General features: G+C 41.0%; 1 long non-coding RNA gene across 1 annotated transcript; it reads left to right on the forward strand.

Annotated features, from left to right (window-relative positions):
* Window positions 1-4,054: 4,054 nt before the first annotated feature.
* LOC139433576 (uncharacterized) lies at window positions 4,055-7,484 on the forward strand. Its single transcript, XR_011643009.1, has 3 exons — window positions 4,055-4,137; window positions 4,363-4,418; window positions 7,397-7,484. It is a non-coding gene; the product is annotated as an uncharacterized lncRNA (long non-coding RNA).
* Window positions 7,485-7,775: the final 291 nt, after the last annotated feature.

The raw sequence follows: 7,775 nt of genomic DNA on the forward strand, positions 1-7,775 counted from the left end.
CCACCCCCCCCCCCCCCCCCCCCCCCCCCCCCCTTATCAAATCCCAATTTAACCCCTGGGTACATCCATATCCATCTGCCACCTCTTGCTATTCAGTTTTTTGTTTTATAAAAGGAGACATACAGGTTAATATAGTCAAATACATTATTTTAACAGTATATATAGGCCTACTGTATATATGTACACTGAAGATATAGATCTGATCACCATGACACGTTTTCATTTGAGAACAAAGATTAAGACGATCATTTTCGTTTTTCAAGTTCTCTGGACGCTATGTATGCAAACCAGTATCTAATGCTAACTACAGAAATCTACAGAATCAGAATCAGGTTTATTGCCAGGTAGGTTCACACATACGAGGAATTTGACTTGATGTCGTGGTGCAGACATAAAATATCAAACAAGAAATCTTTAAGGACACCGTAATAAAATATAGTTAAATAGCAATAAAATAGCAATAAAATAAAGCAGTAATTTACATGGAATTAGAATGCTATGAATTAATTATAGGATATAAAATATGAAACAAGAAATATGCGTTCTTCCTAAAAGTCCACAACCATCTCCCCTGTAGAGGGCGTTGAGCTCCAGGTGGTAGTCCCTACACCAGGTCACCAGATGGTCCAGCTCACACCTGTAGGCAGACTCGTCCCCACCAGAGATGAGTCCGATGAGCGTGGTGTCGCCTGAACTTCAGGAGCTTGACATACTGGTGCCTGGAGGTGCAGCTGTTGGCGTACCGGGAGGAGAGCAGGGGGGAAAGAACGCAGCCTTGAGGGGAACCGGTGCGGATGGTCCGGGGTCAGAGACGCCTCACGTGCTGCTTCCTGTCAGGCAGGACAGAAACACATTTACCGAAATATACAAAATAAATGTGTACTTTTATTGTTTTCTTTTCACTAGCCTGGAGACTAGATTTAAAATTGACCTGTGCATGAAAACATTGATCTTTGCCTGCATGTTGTGTCTCGTCTGAAAACAATCCCAAGCCTGTCCTGTATCTTGTTGCTATGTTTAAAGTTCCTTAAAGCACCACTGGATGGCTCTAGTCGACAAATAGCTACAGAGAAAAACAGCTTCTTGCACAACTGGAAGCCCCGCAGCTCATGACAGGTGTTTTATCCTAAAACATATACAAGTAGCAAAAGTAGAAGTACTTATTATGTGTAATGGCCGTTTCATTGGTGAATTTTGTGAATAAAATGACTGGATTATGATTAGTGATGCATTAATGAATGTCAATGTTTAATGATTAGTTGATTTATTTATTGCATAAGCTATTGAACTGAATCTGTTAAAAGCTGAAAAAGTACAATATTAGCTTCCAAAATGAAGTGGAGTCGAAGTAAAAAGTACTATAAAATAAAAATACCACCTTAAAATCGTCCTTCAGAATATGATACATAAGTAAATACACTCTATACATTTCACCACTGCTACTGGACTTCCCTTTTCATAATAAAAAGGCCTCCGGAGAGAGGAGACACTGACCATGTCACACTGGTTTGTGATTTTATAGAGAAAACTTTAGCAGGTGTTTGTCAGAAGCCTCGCGCTCTTATTATCAACATGCGGACACACACGTACTCCCTTCTCTTCTCCACACCTCTCCTTCCTGCATTCCTTATCACAAATCAAACTACCATTGACCAATCACAGCCAAACACCGCTGCCCACTGCTTCCTGTTTACTTTGGCAATCCCATAGTCCACCACCTGCACAAATAAAATATCTGCTGCACGTCCGTTTTTTTTTTTTAAAACCTTGAACCGGTTTGGTCACATCTGGCTTTACCATATTTGTCTGGACTTCCTGTTTGTCAGGATGGTTTTCTAGACAGAGGAATGCTAATCCATTCCTTTCCTCTCGTACCTCGATAACAGCAACTCTCAGAGGATTAGATCTTAATGTATGATTATTACAACCAGTGAAATGTACATACTCAACATTTAAGGTACTTCTACTTCACTTGAGTAAGCTACTTTATACTTTATACTTTACTTCTTTTTTTTTTTTTTTCTCATACTGCCTGTTGTAGTAAAAAAAGAAAAAGCTAAAAGGCAGATTTTTGAGTAGTTCAAGATTATTAGAGGTTGTTGTTCGTGTCTGGAATAAGTTGAGATTCAAAGCAGGACCAAACATGTTATTTTTAAAGAGGTCCTATTATTCTGATGTTCAGGTGTGTATGTAGTGTCTCTACTTTAAAGAGTCCTCTCCTGCTGATGTTCAGGTGTATATCAGTATGTAGTGTCTCTACTTTAAAGAGTCCTCTCCTGCTGATGTTCAGGTGTATATCAGTATGTAGTGTCTCTACTTTAAAGAGTCCTCTCCTGCTGATCTTCAGGTGTATATCAGTATGTAGTGTCTCTACTTTAAAGAGTCCTCTCCTGCTGATGTTCAGGTGTATATCAGTATGTAGTGTCTCTACTTTAAAGAGTCCTCTCCTGCTGATGTTCAGGTGTATATCAGTATGTACTGTCTCTACTTTAAAGAGTCCTCTCCTGCTGATGTTCAGGTGTATATCAGCATGTAGTGTCTCTACTTTAAAGAGTCCTCTCCTGCTGATGTTCAGGTGTATATCAGTATGTAGTGTCTCTACTTTAAAGAGTCCTCTCCTGCTGATGTTCAGGTGTATATCAGTATGTAGTGTCTCTACTTTAAAGTGTCCTCTCCTGCTGATGTTCAGGTGTATATCAGTATGTAGTGTCTCTACTTTAAAGAGTCCTCTCCTGCTGATGTTCAGGCGTATATCAGTATGTAGTGTCTCTACTTAAAGTGTCCTCTCCTGCTGATGTTCAGGCGTATATCAGTATGTAGTGTCTCTAATTTGCTGCAGCACCTCTTTTCACCCTCTGTCTGAAACCAGAGCCAAGTCTGCTCTGATTGGTCAGCTGGCCGGCTCTGTTGTGATTGGTCAACCGCTTAGAGATGTCCCGCCCCTTAGTCTATCACGGACAATGTCTTGGAGCGCTAGCCAATAGAAGCGCAAGTGTTAAGGCCCGGACACACTGATACCAAAGAACACGTCCCGACGGACCCCCCCCGACTGTTGCGTCGCCTCACGTCTCCTGCGTCTTGGCCATGTGTCGCTCTGGAACACACCGCAAAGACTTCAGGCGACTGCCAAGTAGCACGTACGATCTGCGCATGCGTGAGTGGCAATAACTCTCCTTACCAGCAGGCGGCGGTAGTGTGTATTCGTCATTCAAAAGAGGCAACAACCGCAAGACAGACTGTGTGATATATACAAATAGCGTGCGTTCCATTTTCCCCCTCGTCCATCACAGACGGTTTCACATAACGGCTTATAATCGAAAACATGTTTATTGTGGTACTGGAAAATGCCTTCTTCACTTCCGTTTCGCTTCTCATGCACTGATTCGCTAAGCTGAACAGCCAATCAGAGTGATTTATTTTGCCGACAGCCTCCCGATTCAACATGTTGTGTCTGACAGCTGTCGACGGCCGAAATCGGCTCGGTGTGTCCGGGCCTTAACATCGTGATATAATTATGTTCAGGAAGTAAACAAAGGAGTCCAATGGAGGCATTTAACGCAGAGGGTGTGTGGTTAAGAAAGAGGGAACATAGGGATTTTAGCCTTTGCAGACCATTTACATGCACACAAACATAACACACTACAGGAAAGGGGAAACCCAAAAGACATAATAAGGTGGCTTTGCTTGTCCCTATGTTAACACGTTTATGTTATAGTTCAGCCATGAACATTTTCTAAACCTAATGCCCAGAAAGGTCCCACATGTCGACATGCATCTGGTTTCACCATATTTGTCTGAGTTCCTGTTTGTCAGGATGGTTTCTTGCCAGAGGAATGTGTTTATATTTCCCCTCCACTGGCTGCTTTGACTCAAACCCCAATCTCACAAAATCTTGATTGTTTATATAAACTTTGATTGTAAAGCACTTACTCATCACTGTACCCTGTGTGCCAAGGCAGGTTTGCCATCACTTACTGTACGGAGGCTCAGTCATTGGTACACGTTCATTTATAAAGCTTTGTTGGGTAAACTCCCGTAGTATATCTGCTCTCTGATAACACAGAGTAGCAAGCAGCTATTGTCTGAGGTCGCATGATGTAGTCTTGTTAGATGTGCGAAGAGCAAGGACTGTCTCAGGTAAGACAGCTTTTATGTGCAGCTCCACTTGCTCAGAACAATCTTCAGCAAGAATTGAAACTGAGCATCTCATTCCTCTGCATGTTTTTAAAGCTAGGCAAAATGAAATGCTCGTTGATACAATGGGCACTTGTAAATGTCGATAACTATGTAAATGTAACCTGTAAATATAATGTATGATGTCCTTTATTGTTTTATGTTTCATGTGGAACCTATTTGCTGCAGGTCTGCCTTGAAAAAGAGATCTATGATCTCAATGGGACCAATCTGGTTAAATAAAGGTTTGAAATGAAATGAAATGTGTTTTTATCATATCCCTTTAATCATTATCATGTACATGACTGTTATTGCCTACAGCTGTTGCTAAACTTCTAATCTCTAGTATTACCAGGGAATTTGGCTGTGAACTGTTTACATTCCCTTGTTTATTTTGTACATTCCTGAACAATGATATGTCTTTTAAAGTTGCCTTTAGCTTAGTGGTGGTGACGTGAAGTCATGTGACCGTGCTGTAGTTCCTTTATAGCCCAACATTAGCCTCCTTTAGCTTAGCGGTGGTGACGTGAAGTCATGTGACCGTGCTGTAGTTCCTTTATAGCCCACATTAGCCTCCTTTAGCTTAGCGGTGGTGACGTGAAGTCATGTGACCGTGATGTAGTTCCTTTATAGCCCAACATTAGCCACCTTTAGCTTAGCAATGGTGAGGTGAAGTGATGTGACCGTGCTGTAGTTCCTTTATAGCCCAACATTAGCCACCTTTAGCTTAGCGGTGGTGAGGTGAAGTCATGTGACCGTGCTGTAGTTCCTTTATAGCCCAACATTAGCCACCTTTAGCTTAGCGGTGGTGACGTGAAGTCATGTGACCGTGCTGTAGTTCCTTTATAGCCCAACATTAGCCACCTTTAGCTTAGCAATGGTGAGGTGAAGTCATGTGACCGTGCTGTAGTTCCTTTATAGCCCAACATTAGCCACCTTTAGCTTAGCGGTGGTGAGGTGAAGTCATGTGACCGTGCTGTAGTTCCTTTATAGCCCAACATTAGCCTCCTTTAGCTTAGCGGTGGTGAGGTGAAGTCATGTGACCGTGCTGTAGTTCCTTTATAGCCCAACATTAGCCACCTTTAGCTTAGCAATGGTGAGGTGAAGTCATGTGACCGTGCTGTAGTTCCTTTATAGCCCAACATTAGCCACCTTTAGCTTAGCGGTGGTGAGGTGAAGTCATGTGACCGTGCTGTAGTTCCTTTATAGCCCAACATTAGCCACCTTTAGCTTAGCAATGGTGAGGTGAAGTCATGTGACCGTGCTGTAGTTCCTTTATAGCCCAACATTAGCCTCCTTTAGCTTAGCGGTGGTAATGTGAAGTCATGTGACCGTGCTGTAGTTCCTTTATAGCCTAACGTTAGCTTTTTAGTTCTGGAGATTGCATTTACTCTTCGACTCAAAAGTGATTTTAATATGTGGAGATTATCATGCTGAACAAAATGTGTAAGTAGCCTATCATAAACACGTGTTTGCTAAATAGCTTATTTTATTACATATTCCAAAATCCAATCGAAAAGGCCCATTGGCTTTTTGTTGAGGGAACCAAAGATACATCACCCTTTGCTCCTTTTTCACAACTTAAATCCATGTGTTTATGCCTGCACCATTATACACAAAAGCAAATTCCATGTATGAGTAAACGCACTTCTGATTGTCTGTTTTGAAATGTAAATGTAGTCTTCAGCAGGGGTGGGAAGTAGTGGAGTACAAATACTTTGTTACTGTACTTAAGTAGATTTTTCTGGTATCAAAATTCAGTACTTTACTCCACTACTTATTTTACTGACAACTTTTAACTTTGACTTCTTACATGTTGAACTCAAATACCTGTACTTTCTACTTCTTACATGTTGAACTCAAATACCTGTACTTTCTACTTCTTACATGTTGAACTCAAATACCTGTACTTTCTACTTCTTACATGTTGAACTCAAATACCTGTACTTTCTACTTCTCACATGTTGAACTCAAATACCTGTACTTTCTACTTCTTACATGTTGAACTCAAATACCTGTACTTTCTACTTCTCACATGTTGAACTCAAATACCTGTACTTTCTACTTCTTACATGTTGAACTCAAATACCTGTACTTTCTACTTCTCACATGTTGAACTCAAATACCTGTACTTTCTACTTCTTACATGTTGAACTCAAATACCTGTACTTTCTACTTCTCACATGTTGAACACAAATACCTGTACTTTCTACTTCTTACATGTTGAACTCAAATACCTGTACTTTCTACTTCTTACATGTTGAACTCAAATACCTGTACTTTCTACTTCTCACATGTTGAACTCAAATACCTGTACTTTCTACTTCTTACATGTTGAACTCAAATACCTGTCCTTTCTACTTCTCTCATGTTGAACTCAAATACCTGTACTTTCTACTTCTCACATGTTGAACTCAAATACCTGTACTTTCTACTTCTCTCATGTTGAACTCAAATACCTGTACTTTCTACTTCTCTCATGTTGAACTCAAATACCTGTACTTTCTACTTCTCTCATGTTGAACTCAAATACCTGTACTTTCTACTTCTCTCATTTCCCAAACAGCTGGTTCCTTTAGTCTGAATGTGTGTTGGTGGCGTGATCATTATTCTTTAGAGTCACTGCGTGCCTATTGATCTGAACACGATCTGTGTATCCATCACTTCCTGGTCTTCTCTAAAGAAGAGGGACCAATGGAAACGTTGTCATGTTGCCGTTGTTCAGCATGGAAACATTCATTAACTAACAATGACATTATTGTTCTATTGATATAATGGGAGGTCAGGTACTCTTTAAAGCAGCTGGTAGTTATGGGTACTTTTTACTGAAGCACACTTCAAAGCCTCTTTACTTTTACTTGAGTAAAGAAGTTTAGTCAGTACTTCTACTTTTACCAGAGTCTTTTTAAACACGAGTATCTGTACTTCTACTTGAGTACAGGATGTGTGTACTTTTGCCCTCTCTGGTCTTCAGAGTGTGAAGTTGAGTAAAGCAGGACTGGATTATAGGAAAGACTGAGGTTCATGTCTTCAGGGGGCTCAGTGGAGGGGTTAGTCACTCACTGAGGGGTTTAAAAGGTAAAAGAAGGTCTGGTGTGACTAACTCCTGAGTGACAGGAAGTTTGTTGTAGTGGCTCGAGCAGAGGCTGACTATTTTGGGCCAGCTCCTCTTCCTCAGAGCTAATTCCTCTTTTCACCCGTTCTCTCTTTCCTTATTCCCCAGATGTGTTTCCTTCCTGAAAGTCAAAAGGCTTTACTTCTCCTCTTTTCCAACCCCTCACTGACGCACTTCTTGCATCCCTCGGGGGGGAACTGGAGGGAGGGCCAGCGGCTAAGATTGATGTAATTATTGCTTTTTTTTACGCTTGTGGTTTTCTTGTTTGGAAAAAACATAGTGGTAGTTCCTGTTTTCATATTTCTTTGAGTGCAAACCATGGTGCAAACACTATTTGCATGCTTGAACCTACCAGGTCACATGATATTCTTCTAAATAGTAGACGGAAAAAATGCCTCACATATTTGCTTACACACATTGTGTTGTTTATGGTTACCATCAGAGCCTCGCACGAGACCTTCCTTTTCACAACAAACCGCTGTAGTAG

Source organism: Pseudochaenichthys georgianus, unplaced genomic scaffold (genome assembly GCF_902827115.2).
Source record: "Pseudochaenichthys georgianus unplaced genomic scaffold, fPseGeo1.2 scaffold_655_arrow_ctg1, whole genome shotgun sequence".
NCBI classification, from domain to species: domain Eukaryota; kingdom Metazoa; phylum Chordata; class Actinopteri; order Perciformes; family Channichthyidae; genus Pseudochaenichthys; species Pseudochaenichthys georgianus.